This window comes from Sinohyriopsis cumingii, chromosome 10 (assembly GCF_028554795.1).
Source record: "Sinohyriopsis cumingii isolate HCF-2022 chromosome 10, ASM2855479v2, whole genome shotgun sequence".
In the NCBI taxonomy this organism is placed as follows: domain Eukaryota; kingdom Metazoa; phylum Mollusca; class Bivalvia; order Unionida; family Unionidae; genus Sinohyriopsis; species Sinohyriopsis cumingii.
Window position 1 is genome coordinate 60,255,305 of NC_142970.1, and position 16,111 is coordinate 60,271,415.

A 16,111-nucleotide genomic window follows, 5' to 3' on the forward strand; every position below is an offset into this window, starting at 1 on the left:
AAGCGAGCATGGGCTGTCACGTAAGCCGCAATGATGACATTTCCAAAAGGGTCGTCTTGTACAAAGTCCAGATCTTCTTCGTAATTGACCAAGATTAAATTCTCTCGAACGACGTCCACGTGTTTCATGTATTTGGTTTTGTCGTGAATCATCTGGAAGTAGCGGGAAGGTTCTGTCAAATATTCCGTCTTGGGTAAACACGGTCGTTGTGCCATTTTACCCCACAAGCAATTTAACATCACTTTGGCAAACGATCTCCTGCCTTCGTTTTTCTCGATGTGGTCTAAAGTGATGCCTTCTTGTTCCCGGTATTTCTCTTTGAATTTTATTTGGTCTTCGGGAGTGTGACACCAGGAAGGATAGCCGCTGGCTTCTTGCTTCAGTTTCAAAAAGGCATCCACGTAGTCGGCGAAAATGCCTTTCTGACTGGGATCACCCTTGCGGTACTGTTGTGTCTTGGGAAAGTGGCAAATTTCGTACACTTCTAACAGTTGGTATCCCATGTCCAGAGCTTTGAACAATTCTACGCTGACCCAGGTTCCCGTCAAGGCCCGTTCTTCCTGGCTGTGCTGACAAGGTTGGTCTTGGTTGCACGTTTCGGCACAAGTACGGCACAAGGGAAACATCAGTTTGCCTTGACAATGGTGAGGTAAGACGGGATGGTATAGGTTCATGGGAGGCAAAACTTTGCACTTGATCAAGCCTTCGTATTGTCGAATGTTTTTCAGGTCGATGTGTTCCGTCAGCAATTGCGGGTGCCCTACAGGAAAGCGACAATATTTGCACACGTAGGGATACAGCGAACACACGTCCAAGTATTTGATTTCTTCTCCTTTCTCTTCGTCGGCTTGGTACAGCAAACAGGTGGCATTGGTCCTTCCTCCGTACAAACTATCCCTCGGGTTCAGCGGGTCCATGAACTGGTAACTTTCCACGAGGCGTTTAAACTCGGGATCGGTTTTCATACGGTGATCGTACTCGTGTTCCCACATTTCCACCACTTGGTATCCTTGCTGTTCTAACTTTAGGCGCCGCTGACAAGTGTCCTGGTACAAGTCTTCCACGGTTCGTTGCAAAAACTGATTTTTAGTGCCACGGTCAGGGTAACAGACGGGACATCCGTGAAATAAGCAACCGTTAAACTCGTACACGATCTTGGGGTTTTCTAAGTCCCAGCCATCGACCGAATACGTTCCGATGGTCTTTTCGCCCCCTCCGTTGCGGGCATGCTGAATCCACTTGTCTTCCTTGTCGCACAAGTAATGTAACCAACGTAGGGCTTTGACCGAGTATTGACGTTTGACAAAGTGGGTCGTTTGAGGACTGATGACAGCCACGGTGTTTTCAGGCATGAATCGTTGTCGATACACTAAGGAACACGCTTTGGCAATGGTGCAAGCTTCTTTCAAAGGATCGACCCCTCCGTGTTCCATGAACAGTTCTCGAAATTTTTGCACAGCAACGCCGTAAAATGTCCACGTCGGAACGACAATACTTTAGCATTTCTTCCTGAAAGTCGAAAGGGTCCGAGTCGTGAGCCTGGTACCAAGCGTAGAAAGCTTCTCGTTGTTCGGTACGCATGTTGTCGGGGTCGTAATAGTGAGCCTCAGGTAAATGGGGTAGAACGGCATGTTGATTGGCTTCCGTATTGAAAAAGTGTGGAAAGTACCCTTTAGCCATTTCTGTCATTCCAAACGTTTTAGGCATTCGACTCAAAGGCATGGCCAAATAGCTCATCGAATCTTTAAACTGTACTTGTCCCACTTGCATGAAAATGATTTTGGCTCCGTTCAAAGTCACTTTAGGACGCTCGGTGCCTTGTTCCGTATAGTACCTCAAAAGAAACTGTCCATCGTATCCGGAGAAATTGTGAGCCATCACCGTGGCATGACGATGACAATCTCCGTAACGTTCGATGTCCTCTTGGCTCCACGTCTTGTCGACGGGGTCTAAGACCCATTGGGCAAAATCGGCTAACGTGTTGGGTCCCCGAAAGATTTTTTCACGCCCTCCGGGAATCTTGCTGCAGTGAGGGCAATGACTGAAGATAGGTTCTTGAATGCACTTCTCGCACGCTCGATGAGCCACGCAGAAATTAGGAATGTGAATGCCAGTCTCTTGCATGCATTCGAAATCGAAAAAGATGAAATTGCCTTTCTTCTTGTGACCGTCCTCTTTCTCTGGTGGGGGTTGGTATTTTTGCACGTAACATTGGTGTTCCAAGTCCACGATGTGGTGACAAATGTGACATTTTTTCTTTCCTGAACATAAGTGTGCCTTGGTATTATTGGTACGTATGACTTGTTCACACGTAGAGCACAATCTCAGGAGTTGACAAGCGCATTTTTTCTGTGAACCTTGCGTCTTCAAATGTTGTTGGTAACAGGTAGGGCTGACAAACGTGCGCAGACAAGTTGAACAAGGCACTGGTTCTTCGCTCAGACAGGGTGAAGAGGCCAAACATCCTGAGCATTTCAATCCACAATGCTTGTGTTGCTCTCGATTGTTATAACCATGGTCACATTTCTCACAATAATAAACATATCCCAGGAATCCAGTGATACTGGTAATGGTATCGAAATGTTCATCGTGATGATAAAGGTGAATGTATTTTCCGTCCTTAAAATCTTGCCCTCGAAACAACAAAGACCCACGCATTTCTTGAGGGTGCACTTTCAAGGTGTATCGTGGAGCTAGGACATCTTGCAATTTTTGCATTTCAGGAATGCCAATGGGTGTGTCTTTGGACAGGCCAGCTTGTTGCAACAGGAGTTCTGCTTCGTTTCGTTGTTTGGCTCGGTCCGATTGTCGAATAGTTTTCCAGGCTCTTTTCCATTCTGCCGTGTCGTTCTTGTTGGCATAGGTTCGTCCCACCACGATGGCTCGGGCTAAGCACATCTGGTCTTGAGGGTTGTTAATTTGGACGAGACTCTTTTTGGTGCTGCGAAGGTCGTTCACCAATAACATCTTTTTGCGTCCGGTCCCTTGAGGAGGAGAGACGTGGGTCATGTCCAATGTGGCTTTTCCATCGGTGATGTCAAACTGGTCATTAGATTGTTGTACGTGTTGAATCTTGTCCATGACTTTGGAAGCAGTCAATTCTGCAGGGGTGCTAAACTCGATCCAAACAGGGGATTTCAAACCGTCGTGTTGTATGGAAAGTCTCAAGCGATCGTCTTCTTTGGGTTGACATTGTCGCTTGAGTGCAGTGAGCAAAGAATCCCACACCCCAGTGATGAACACTTCTGCTTTCTCTAACGGCACTTCAGCCTTGAAATCTTTAAACTTCACTGTGTATTTGTAAGCCGTAGTTCTAAATTTTCTAGAGGAGCGCTTTTCCGTCTCTCGAATGGAATAGTACTTTTCAGGGTTGACTAAGGGTGGTGAACATGGTTTAGAGGGTTCTGATTCTGGTTCACTCATGTCCTCTTCAAAATCACTGGCATGAATTTGTGCCAAGATTTCAGCCCTGGTACGAGGCGATAGATCACGTTTCTGCCTCTTACTTTCTTCTTCTTCTTTCTTCTCGAATGAATGGGATCGTTTCATCTTGAAAGCAAAAAGTCAAATGACTCAAGTTCAAACACCATGAACTACTTTATAGTCATAGCAGACCAGCGTATATAAAAGGGTGTGTGTCTTGTCCTTTCACTATTCATTTCACTCTCAAGCCGAGCACAACGATGGAAGAGACTAACCAGATGGAACGTTTCGTCAGAGCTTTGCGAGGGGTCATTAGAAAATTCTCTTCAGACCAGCCTACGGACTACTCTCCTTCCTTTAGAGATAAAAGTCAAGATACTTGCTATATCTGTCAGAAGAAAGGGCATTGGTCTTCAGAGTGTCCAGACCGTCAAAAAAGAACAAAAACAGGGACTAAAAAAGACAAAAGTCAAGATACCTGTTATTATTGTCAAGAAAAAGGACATTGGTCTCCAGATTGCCCAAAAAAGAAACAAGAGGAGTCAGAAGAAAAGAGGGATTCTTCAGAAGAAGAGAGGGATTCTTCGGAAGAAGAGAGGGATTCTTCAGAGGAAGAAGAGGAAGAAAAAAGACAATTCTATTTACAAGAGGCAAAGAAACAGGAGAAGAAGAAGAAAAGAAGAAGGGAAGAAAATGAGGAAAAGACGGTGAAGAAATTCAAAAAACAGAGAGACTAAACAAGGAGAAAAGAAGAAATCAATGAACTTTTTATTAAAGTGTTATGTTGTGAATTGTGAATTGGATTGTAAAAAATGGATAAAAGAATAAATTAATGATAAAAGGTAAGTGTCTTTGAGTTGTGATTTTAAAATAAGAACGTACACTCACGCACTCATACACAGACACGTACTATAAGGGTAAAATGGGTGGGGTTTTTTTATTGAGTTATTGGCAAATTGAAATTGCATTTCTTTTCGAGAAATGTGGGTGGCCCTGAAAAGGGCCTTTTTTCTTTATGGTGAAGGGGTGAGTTTAAGCAATCAACTTTAACTGCCTTATGCCTTTGCCACGGCCAAGGCCTACTTCTGAACTGCGTAATGTTGATGATGATTGGGTTGAAATCACTAAGGGTGGTACGGTAGGCTTAGTCACAGGGTTGACGTGTTTAGCTCGGGAAGGTCGTATTCTCTTTGGTCGTAATAAAGAAGTCTGATACATTTGTTTCAGACTTCTTAACTCCGCTAAAATGTCCAACAGTACCGTGACCGTTTGATTTTCACCCTCTTGTTTCTTTGCTGCTACTTCTTCTTGCTGTTGTTGCTGTTGTTTTTTTCTTACCTCTTCTTCTTCTTGCTGTAGGAGAAAAGCTTGTTCCGCTTCCTTTTGTCGTTGTATAAATTTCTCCAATTCTTCTTTCTGTCTCTGTCTAAAATTCTCCACTTGCGGTAATGAAGAAGGTAACGAAGGTTCCGGAACAAATTCTTGCGAGGAGAGAAAATCCACAAAATCCCAATTCACCTCTTCTGAAAGTAAGTCCGGGTTCCCTTGGGCGGTCTCCCCTGTTGGTGCACCCCACTGGATCGTTTTCTGAGTTTCCGTCATGTTGAATCACTGTCGCATAGATTGACTGCACACAAGCGCTAGCGAATCTATATAGACCAACTGACGTCACAGACTACTCTCTTCGGATTGGATGCGGGCTGACTGAATTTTGTAACGCGTGTTCGGATTGGTGAATGAACTCAATCCGTTTCAATCCTACCTCTGCCTATAAATAAGCGCAGTTCACTGCATTGATTCACCTATTCTCGGAGCCTCAACATGTGGACCGACGTTGAATCTTCAACCCTTGTGTCAACAATGATGTTCAGGACGGACATGCTCATGTATGTCCGATCCAAGTGGACCGTTGTCCACAGGACCAGCAGCAGCCTGTGGATAAGAAGAGTCTATATAGAGAGACAAGGTTGCCTCAAGAGGACTCTGATGTATGGCCCTGCTGTAAGACGAAGTTTGAGGACAAGAAGATGTCGCAAATGCCCTTTATGTTAAGGGCATATTAACATAAACCAAAGGCCCTTTTCAGGGCCCCCATATTTCTCGAAAAGAGATAGCCTTTCAATTGCCCACCCCTTTTTTTAAAAAAAAATTTAAAAAAAAAAAAATCCCATGTTCAATTCCCCTTGTACGTATATTAACCCACAATTTATTCCCATGTTAAATTTCCATTGAGGCTAATCTGACCCACGATTTTTCTCCATGTTAATTTCCCTTGAGGCTAATCTGACCCACGATTTTTCTCCATGTTAATTTCCATTGAGGCTAATCTGACCCACGATTTTTCTCCATGTTAAATTTCCATTGAGGCTAATCTGACCCAAGGGTGTTTTTAATGCTAATTCCCATTGAGGCTAAAGTGACCCCCTTCACTACTCTGGTGGCCGTTTAATCGCAACGAAACTTCTGTCACTCTTAAGGTGTCGGATATAATTTTGCTATGGGTTTGACTATTATCTCCGTGTACATTTTGATTGAAACCCTACCAACACATGTTTTTTTGTACAGTAAGGCCATGCTAGATACTTATTTGCCAAGTAAATTGTCCCACAATACGAGTTGGTGGGTGTACTCCAATCTTTATGATTATTTCATTTATTTATTTATTAATAGTTTTTATTGTTGTATCTGTTTGTGCTTGTACAGCCATAGCTGTTTGTGGTTTTGATTTATTTATGCGTGCTTTGTAATACGAACAGATCCACAAGGCTGCCAAAGTTAATTACGTGCTTTGACTCCAGTGCTACAGTTAAGGCAAGATCATGCACCTAGGCCATCACGTATCATTTGCGTGTTTGTTTTACAGTACTCATAATGACATGTTCTACCACAGTTCTTATTTTCCAAGGCAGACAGCTTTGCACTTATTGCGTCCCAGTGCAGTGGAGCTTCCTATTTATCAGTGCGAGCGTTTTTTATGATTGTCGAAAACATCGCTACAGTTCAAATGGCCCCTCGCTGCTTTATTGTTTCTTCCTCCGCATCAGGTGTTACACTGATTACACACCTTAGTCGATTTATGGCTTCAGAGTGCATGATGCGGAATTATGTTAACTAGATCTGATTTTCTCAGATAAAATAGCCTGTTATTATTGGCACCATCAAAGTGATTTTCATTTGCAAATAAAGATAAATTCTAGTGCCTTATGGATTCGAATGGCCCAACACGGCAGAGTACTGCGACAAACCGAAATGCACCACACTCTGTTTGAAATACCATAACATCAAATTTCTTAGAGCGCTCTTAAATTTTCTGAATCCTGTTTACTTTTTTGATTTGGGTAATAGCTCTGCAAATTGCAGTCTGGGCTTGCGCTGCTGTTCTCCATGTGATTATTATCTTACAAGTAATTTGCATTCCAGTCTTAAACTAATGGATGAAAAAAAAATTGTTTAATTAGCCTGCTCTGCTCTTGAACATCTTCATCAATAAACTCATCAACAAGATCACTCACTTCAGACGCAGTTGGCGATTTAGGTTTCTTTAGCGGATTTACTCTTTCATGCACGTTATCCGGCAGATACTTTTTAAGTCGTATTTGCCTCAAAATTCTGCCCACGTTTATTTCGATCTATTTCTAAGGTTATTCGTAGATTCATCAACTTATCAATGTGTTCTGAATTTGTTTCGGAGAAATTGTACAATATCATCTGCGCTTCTTTGATAAGCGTATATGAATCATTCAAACGATCTCAGTTTATCCGTCATATTTTTGATATTCCAATCATTGGCAATTTTATGCCACAGTTTGAGCTTCTATGAGTGAATGGCCTGGCTACCGCTCAACATTTGTATATAAATAATTGCTAGCATTTCTTCACAACTCGGTTATTTTTGTCAGTACAAAATCATTGCTTTGAAGAAAATCATTACAAAACTTTTTGTTCATATAGTAATGCAAGCATGTCTGCAGGCAGCATTGATCAAACGCACAGAACAGTATTCCTAACACTGAGGCTAGCAGCCTCAATATGATCAGTAAAGTGTATTCAGTTACAATCACAGGTAGAGAAAACCAAATAATCTTCACGCAGAGAACAGTTTATATATCGAAAACAAATTAGCTCACAGTGTGTGTGTGTGTGTGTGTGTGTGTGTGTGTGTGTGATCGGTACCACATGCTTGCCTGAATAAGTACACTCTGCGGGATTTCCTTTCTACAATCACAGCAGAGTAGTACGAAAAGGCTTGAGTTTTTACCTTTTTTGGAAACCCTTTGGGTCCAAGGACGAGACTATTCCCGTGACTGGCTCGATCACGTGTCGTGTATGTTTGCAACCCGCGGACAAAATTACAATTGCCAAACGTGTATCGATCGCGTGGTGGCTAACTATGTCATTGGGGAAGAGGCGAGGACGGGTATCAGTGGATCCAAGAGTAACAAAAAGGCAAAAACCAGCAGAATCATACTACTCCAGAACTGCTATTACTCTGCGGTCTTCGTACCTTAGTCGCGTGCAAGGATTTTTATATCACCTAACAAATATATTTTGGGTTTGAAATGAAATTCGCATATTCTCATTATGTTGCACGTTTATAATATTGACAAGTCAAGTATGTCAGGTATAGGGGGTTTCACGGTTAGTATCTCCCCTTGAAAACACCAGAGGGCATCTCGGTGCAACTCACTTCCGGATAGTCCAATCAATTAAGATAGCAGATGTAGATCACGAAAATGTGACAGACCGCTCACATTATGCAAGCATGATCGATATCTCACTATCTTAAAAAGAAATTATATCGATATTTGATGAATTGTTTTTACATCTTTTTTTTTTCCCACTAACTTGCGCTGTTCACAGCTTTCAAATAAATATTCTCTGCCCATTTCAGAACTTATCTTTCCATTAATACCTTATGCTCTAGTTTGTATTATTTGATTGTGTGAAAGTGCATCGTTGCGTAAAAAGTTCTTGCAATTTATCTCGCTTGAAGAATAATAAAAAAGTTTATTTTTTTACAGCTTCAATCATAGCAGTTAATGGAGGTTGAACGACAACGAGAAAAAATTATAACTTCTTAAGGTTCTTTTATGATTGATTTAGAATGTTGCTTTTCTATTAATGTTCATTATATTTTTTATGAAATAACTTGAGTTTTTTTTTTTCAAAATGCACAAATGTCAACCACGCTTGAACAGACAGGCGAACGTACGAGTTTCCTTGCTGATTATTTTAATTTTTTATGTCCTTGAACGGTTGGAAATTTTAGAGAATACAGTTTGGAGAAATATCGATGTTAGACACACTATGCATGTATAGGACATTTGTGGCTCTCACTTATATGCCTTTCTGTCTGTATGTATGTATGTCTCCTTTCATCTGGTGCATGGGTATGTATATCCTCGAATGAATGTGTCATCGCATACATATATTACATAAACATACTTCTAGTTAAACACGAGAATAAAATGATGCTAAGATAGAGTGATTAATATATAAAGACAACAAATATGAATATTTGTGAGTATCCATTTACTATTGACTTGTAGAGCATGTTCGTACAAGCAGTCTCTTTTTTAAATCACGATACTGTTTGCAATTGTGAATCCGGTCACGTTGATCAATATTGATTTAAAAGGCGAACCAAAGTAATATGACGGAATCTGTGAAATAATTGGATCTTTAAAACTTACATATTTGATGCTAGGAAAGTTAAACAGAATTAAACTAATTTTAAGAAGGCTGTTCTATATGAATTTGCTGGTGACAATCAGAGATTTTGTCTAAAGATCCCAGCAAATTTGAGTTATTACGCGTCAGCATATCAAAGAAAACTCATGCTGAAAGTTATTGCATGTACCGTCCGATACTTGATGTTTCAAAAGTTAAAAAGAAAATGTTGTTGTTGTTTTAGGGTTTAACGCCATTTTTCAGCACACGATAGGCTATACATGGCGGCCAGTATTAATGGTGGAGGAAGAACCCGGGAAAACCCCAGAAAGAACCACCGACCCACGAGAAGCTACTGGCAAGCTTTCTCACATACCCACATAGGCTGAATCCTAGACTCGAACCCACGCAGACAGAGGTGAGATGGCAGTGATCCGTAACATAGAGCGCTTTAGACAACTCGGCCACTCGGGGCCCCCCAAAAAGAAAATGAAACAAAAAAAAAAAAAAACGTCATTGGGCATGTTATTTAATCTGAGTACTGGACGATATTTATATTTACACCCAAATATGAATAAATATTTCGTCTGCATTAATTACACTCATTTATCTTTATGATAGCTAAGTAATTATTGCTTTGTTAAGTTACTCTGAATACATTAAAATGATGTGTTCCATTTTGTTAAAGAAAACTTTTCTGGTTTAAAATATTCAGCATTACAAATCAGCTGACGTATCGAATTCGTGTTATAATTTTCTTATCGAACTTGTGTTATAACTTTCTTAACTCGTGTTATAAACGAACTATTAGCCTTGCGAAAGTAACTGAGAAAGAAGGATATATCAACATATGAACAATGCAAATCGTTAAAGTTATATAGCCAAAACTATGTAATAAATGTTTAAAATCGGAGAGCAAAGTGAAATATTCCTATAAATGTATCTGAAATTATGGATGATGAATCAATATTATCAGGTATGGAAAGTGTATTTAATTAAATTATTTGATATCATTTAAGTATGGAAAGTAAATATTATTTAATTATTTGATATAATGTAAGTATGGACACTGAATCTAATTATCTGATTTAATGTATATAATTATTCTCCTAGTATGAACAAAAGATGTTAGACATATATAACTGATTCATTGGTTTAACAATAATGATCTTTAGTACAGCTAAAATTCCTTTCTTTGTTGACCTTATGTTTCGCTAACCAAGTGTAGAACGGTGAACTATCCGGAACTAAAATTTGTTGTGGGCACGCGCATTGGAGCTAAGGGAGGTAATTTTAGGCGCTACGATCAGTAACTCCGTTGCAACCGTGAAACCCCCATTGCCTAAGCCAGTGTTGTCCAACCCGCGGCCCGCGGGATGATTTTAAATGGCTTGCCAGAGCTCGAGCAACTATATAGTTGTTGCTTTTCAGTTTTCTGCTGCGGCTGTCGGCTTCAAGACAAACATATTTCAGTGGCCCATGGTGTCAAAAAGGTTGGACAGCACTGGCCTAAGCAAATAATTCCAAAAAGAAACTTGTGTCTTGAGTCAAAACTGCTATCTTCTGTTGAAACTATCATTCGAGTGACTTTGACAAATGTAATGCAACTTAAGGGATGACTGCAAAAGATGAAGGGGACGGAGTATTTTTTAGAAAGATGTTCAGCATCAAAGAAGTCAAAAATGTGAAATAAACTAAAATTAATAAAAGTTTAGAACATGGGACAATAAAATCAAGTATATACAATTAACTCAAAACCAATACGCTGGAAGTATAACAATCTCCCATTTATCACCATCATCCTTAGTGAATCGTTCCCTAATAGAATCTGATCGTTCTGGCATAAAACGATATCCGATCTATCACTCCTATCCTTAGTGAATCGTTCCCTAATAAGATGTGATCGTTCTGGCATAAAATGATATCCGATCTATCACTCCTATCCTTTGTAAATCGTTACCTAATAAGATGTGATCGTTCTGGCATAAAACGATATCCGATCTATCACTCCTATCCTTAGTGACTCGTTCCCTAATAAGATGTGATCGTTCTGGCATAAAACGATATCCAATCTATCACTTCGATCCTTAGTGAATCGTTCCCTAATAAGATGTGATCGTTATAGCATAAAACGATATCCGATCTATCACTCCTATCCTTAGTGACTCGTTCCCTAATAAGATGTGATCGTTCTGGCATAAAACGATATCCGATCTATCACTTCGATCCCTAGTGAATCGTTCCCTAATAAGATGTGATCGTTATAGCATAAAAGGATATCCGATCTATCACTTCGATCCTTAGTGAATCGTTCCCTAATAAGATGTGATCGTTATGGCATAAAACGATATCCGATCTATCACTTAGATCCTTAGTGAATCGTTCCCTAATAGAAAATGATCGTTCTGGCATACAACTATATCCGATCTATCACTGCGATCCTTAGTGAATCGTTCCTTTAAATACTACGATGGTCCTGGCGAAAGCGATGTCCGATCTATCACTTGCATCCTTAATAAATCATCCCGTGATAAAATATGATCGTCCTGTCATAAAATGATAATTTTTGGCTTGGGAAACTTCTATGCACGACTTTTGTTTTGTGATAGAATACGCTTCGTAGTAACTTATACGATATGGAATACGTTCCATGATCCAGATCCACTGAATATTATCATTGCTTTTATAAGCTCTAAATGAAAATATTTTAACAGTTGAATAGCTTCCGTTAAATAATGATGTGGAGAGGTTGTTTTTAATTCTTGCCCCTTAAGTCACTATATTCATGCATTCAGGAAACACACTGTGTTATCGTGACGTGCAGTTGGGATCAAAATATATGCGTAAAAGAAATGCTTTGAAAAAAAAGAAATGGTCCTTTTGAAATATATTTTAATTTAAAAATTGAAATAACGGTCATCGTTCCTCCTCTTTATTTATTGTCCCGGGTGACACGAGCTAACCATGACAACATGTGTAGGTGTTGTATTTTTTCTTGAGTACATACTTTGCAGTGTTGTTGTTTTTTGTTTTGCATTATGATCACTGAAAAAATGCTTGTACATAATTTTCAATCGGCATTTAATATGCATTGTCCCTACTATTTGAGTACATTCCTACTTCTTGTGGATTGTCTAGCTTTGATCTGAAACTATGTACATATTGACTCAAAGTCAAATGTTCAGTTTATGGTTAAATATTTATGGTTTATGGTTAAATATTTATGGTTAAATATAATTTCACGTATCACGCCGGGTTTTTAATGAATAATATTTATATGTCGTCAGTAACGACAATTCACATAATGTTGTTAGTCTAGTCCAATCTACCGGGCCAAACAATGCCATAATATCGGCAGTCTATCATCTAAGCGAGTTGACATTAAATTATTCATTATTAGCAAGTTATCGTGTTCTAATGACCGAAGCATCAAGTTATTTTGCATCCAGTTAAGTGTAATGTAGAGTATATGAAAAGTTGAAACACCTGGTGTTTTTATTTTGTTTTGTGTTGTCATTGTTTTGGTGCATCACAGACATAGATCGGTATACATAAAATATTACAAATAAGAATGAAACTCATTAGTGAAGCACCGTGGCATTGTAAAAGTAAAATAAAAGTGACTAGACCATTCCTATATGTTCCATCACCATGTCGTATCAGACTAAGACAACTCCAAAAAGAATTTAAAATCTTATTCACAAAACCAGTCTATTTGGAGCAGAGCTACAAACTGTCGTATGTTAAATTGTTTAGGTAAATATATGATGCATACTGTACATGGTTGTATTGGTGTCGTCGTAAAGAATATGAATTCAGACCTAATATTTTGGCCTCAAACTAGTAGCTGTTGAAACTAAAATGGAATAAATTATTTTACTACAATAAAGAGCAAGTCAGATAAATCCGGAAGTACGTCATTTAAGAATTAGAATCACACACAAACCATCCATGAATTCTTATAACAACACATCATCTTAAATCGAAGTTATGAAATTATTCCATAAAATGAATGAATTTGCAGTTTTTAAAAAACGAAAACGTTATATTCAGGTATAGTCATTTACGATAAAATACAGAAAGAAATGCTTGGAATTTTTTTTTTAAAACAAATTGTTTTTCTTCTTGAAATCATCTGTATTGCGATACGTATTTAGAGTATAGAGGCACTACCGCCAAATCAGTTATATGTTTATTGTAGTATTTTTTTCGGTTTTGCTTTTGTCTTAGTTTTACATTGGAGGGGGGGGGGGGGCTGGATAGAGTAGCAGTGTGCCGAGGCACGTAGACTAAAATGTTTTGTATAAGAACAAGCCATGGTCGCCAGTCCGGATGATCTGATGGTGGAAATCGAACCGGTTCGCTTAGGGATCAAACGTTGTAACCATTACGTCTGGTTGGCACCTCTACTACGTTGGTTGTTGTTGTTGTTGTAGGGTTTAACGCCATATTTCAGCACAAGATAGGCTATACATGGCGGCCAGTATAAAGGAAGAACCCTGGAAAACCCCGGGAAGAACCACCGATCCACGAGAAGCTACTGGCAGGCTTTCTCACGTACCAACGTTAGCCGAGGCTGAGACTCGAACTCACGCAGACAGAGGTGAGATGGCAGTGATCCGTAACGGCGAGCGCTTTAGACCACTCGGCCACTTGGGGCCCCTACTACGTTGGTGAAAATCGATTATACAGTGATCAGTATTAACGTAATGTTCTGGTTCATATAACCATGAATTCTGGTGTAGTTAGAACATGTGTAGCATAGGCAGCTGGGAATTCGACGTACGAGCCATCCCACCTCACCCCCATATACCTGACATATCCCACCTCACCCCAATTTACTTGACATATCAGACATCCCACCCGACCCCCATATACCTGAGATTTGAATTCATTGATCGTCTCTGTATCTCTGTTGGCCACTGTTAAGTCTTAGATGCCAAAGAATAAACATTATTATCATCAGCACTTTTGGATTACTTTCACCTTACACTTTAGGATTACTTTCACCTTACACTTTAGGATTACTTTCACCTTTTACTTTTGGTTTACTATCACCTTACACTGTTGGATTACTTTCACCATACACTTTTGGTTTACTTTCACCTTACACGTTTGGTTAAATACACCTTACACTGTTGGATTACTTTCACCTTACACTTTTGGTTTACTTTCACCTTTCACTTTTGGTTTACTATCACCTTATACTGTTGGATTACTTTCACCATACACATTTTGTTTACTTTCAACTTACACTTTTGGATTACTTTCACCATACACTGTTGGATTACTTTCACCGTACACTGTTGGTTTACTATCACCATACACTGTTGGTTTACTTTCACCTTACACTTTTAGATTACTTTCACCTTACACTTTTAGATTACTTTCACCTTACACTTTGAAATTTTAGCTACTTTACGTACCTGACAAATCCTAGTCTACTGGAATTCTCAGGATGCAAAATATGTAATCTTTTCTTGCTTATTAGTTTGGTAGGTTTTTGTTGTACAAAACTATGTGAAACAAAGCATAATAATAAATACTGTACCAAAAATATTTACATCTGACATCATGTTGTTATTCGTTCGAGGTGAAAAGTTATAGAGGATATCGCTTTGTTGAGTAAATATAATGAAATATTTCACTAGTGAAGAGGAAACATTGTATTGTCACCAGTCGAAGGTTTCCTTATATCTACTAAAAAGATTTTCGTAACATTTAAGTATTTTTCAAGGCTAATACCTTCGATTTGCACGGATTTTTATTTTCCATTTTGTGTTAGTACGATTAACGGCTGCATTGCAACATCGATACAGTGTTTTTTTAAAAATTAGGACTGCGACCATCAACAAACTGTACACACACACACACACACACACACACACACACACACACACATATATATATATATATATATATATATATATATATATATATATATATATATATATATATATATGGCCCCTGTGGCGATAAAAGGTGCAACACCTGTCAACATATGAAATAGACCAGGACATTTTCTAACACAGTGACTACAGGAAAACTGAACATAGAATGTCCAAACAAAACATGCAAAACAGAGAATGTAATTTATCTCATCACATGTAAGATCTGTAGCCTTCAGTATGTCAGAGAAACTGAAAAGCTACACAAAAGGATCAACCTTCATTGATTTGATTGGATGACAAAGAAGCTGTACAAAAGCCCAGTCGCAGAAAACGTCTCCCATGGCCACACTTTCAGTGATATAACACTTATTACAGTTGCTTACAACTCCAACTGGAGTTCCGAAACCAGGAAAGGAAAGGAATCTTACAGGATACGCCGCCTTAGAACATTGAAAAAACGGAGGGATAAACCAAGAACATTAGAAAAAGACAACCATGCACAAATAAAATTTTCGTTTTGCAGCCGACACATTTTCTTTTAAATATTTCTCTAAATTTGCTTATTAGTCACCCATAGCATATATACTATAACAATGAAATATCCGGGATATAATTTGCGATTACACAAATTTATATAAAAATGTAGCTGTCATGGCTCATCGATTTCTATGACAATATAAAATAATTTCCAACATCCACAACAAGCTGAAATAAACTAGTTGAAACAATAAATTTGAAGGTTTCGTTCCTGTAGAAATAGTCATGTAAAGTTTTGCAAACACAACAGTTTTTCTGGGGTTTTATTTTGGTTGTCTCGTCTATGTTTCGTATTTGCCTTTGAAAAAGACTCATTAAGAGTCGACAGCTATTAGGATAGCTAGTATTTCGCTGTTCCTTGTCAGTTTATTGCATACATATACTTTTTTACATTTTTTTCTTTGTAGTACAGCAGCATAACAGAACGGTCCAGCAGACTTTATTGCAGGGGACTCAAACATGCGGCCCGCCAAGCCGTATCATGTTGCCCGCCAAATGATTGGCGTCGAAAGGTGTCATGAGAGATAACAAAGGTGGTGCGGCTATTTGGCCATCAAAACTGCCCACATGCGATCCTCAGTGTGGTTTGA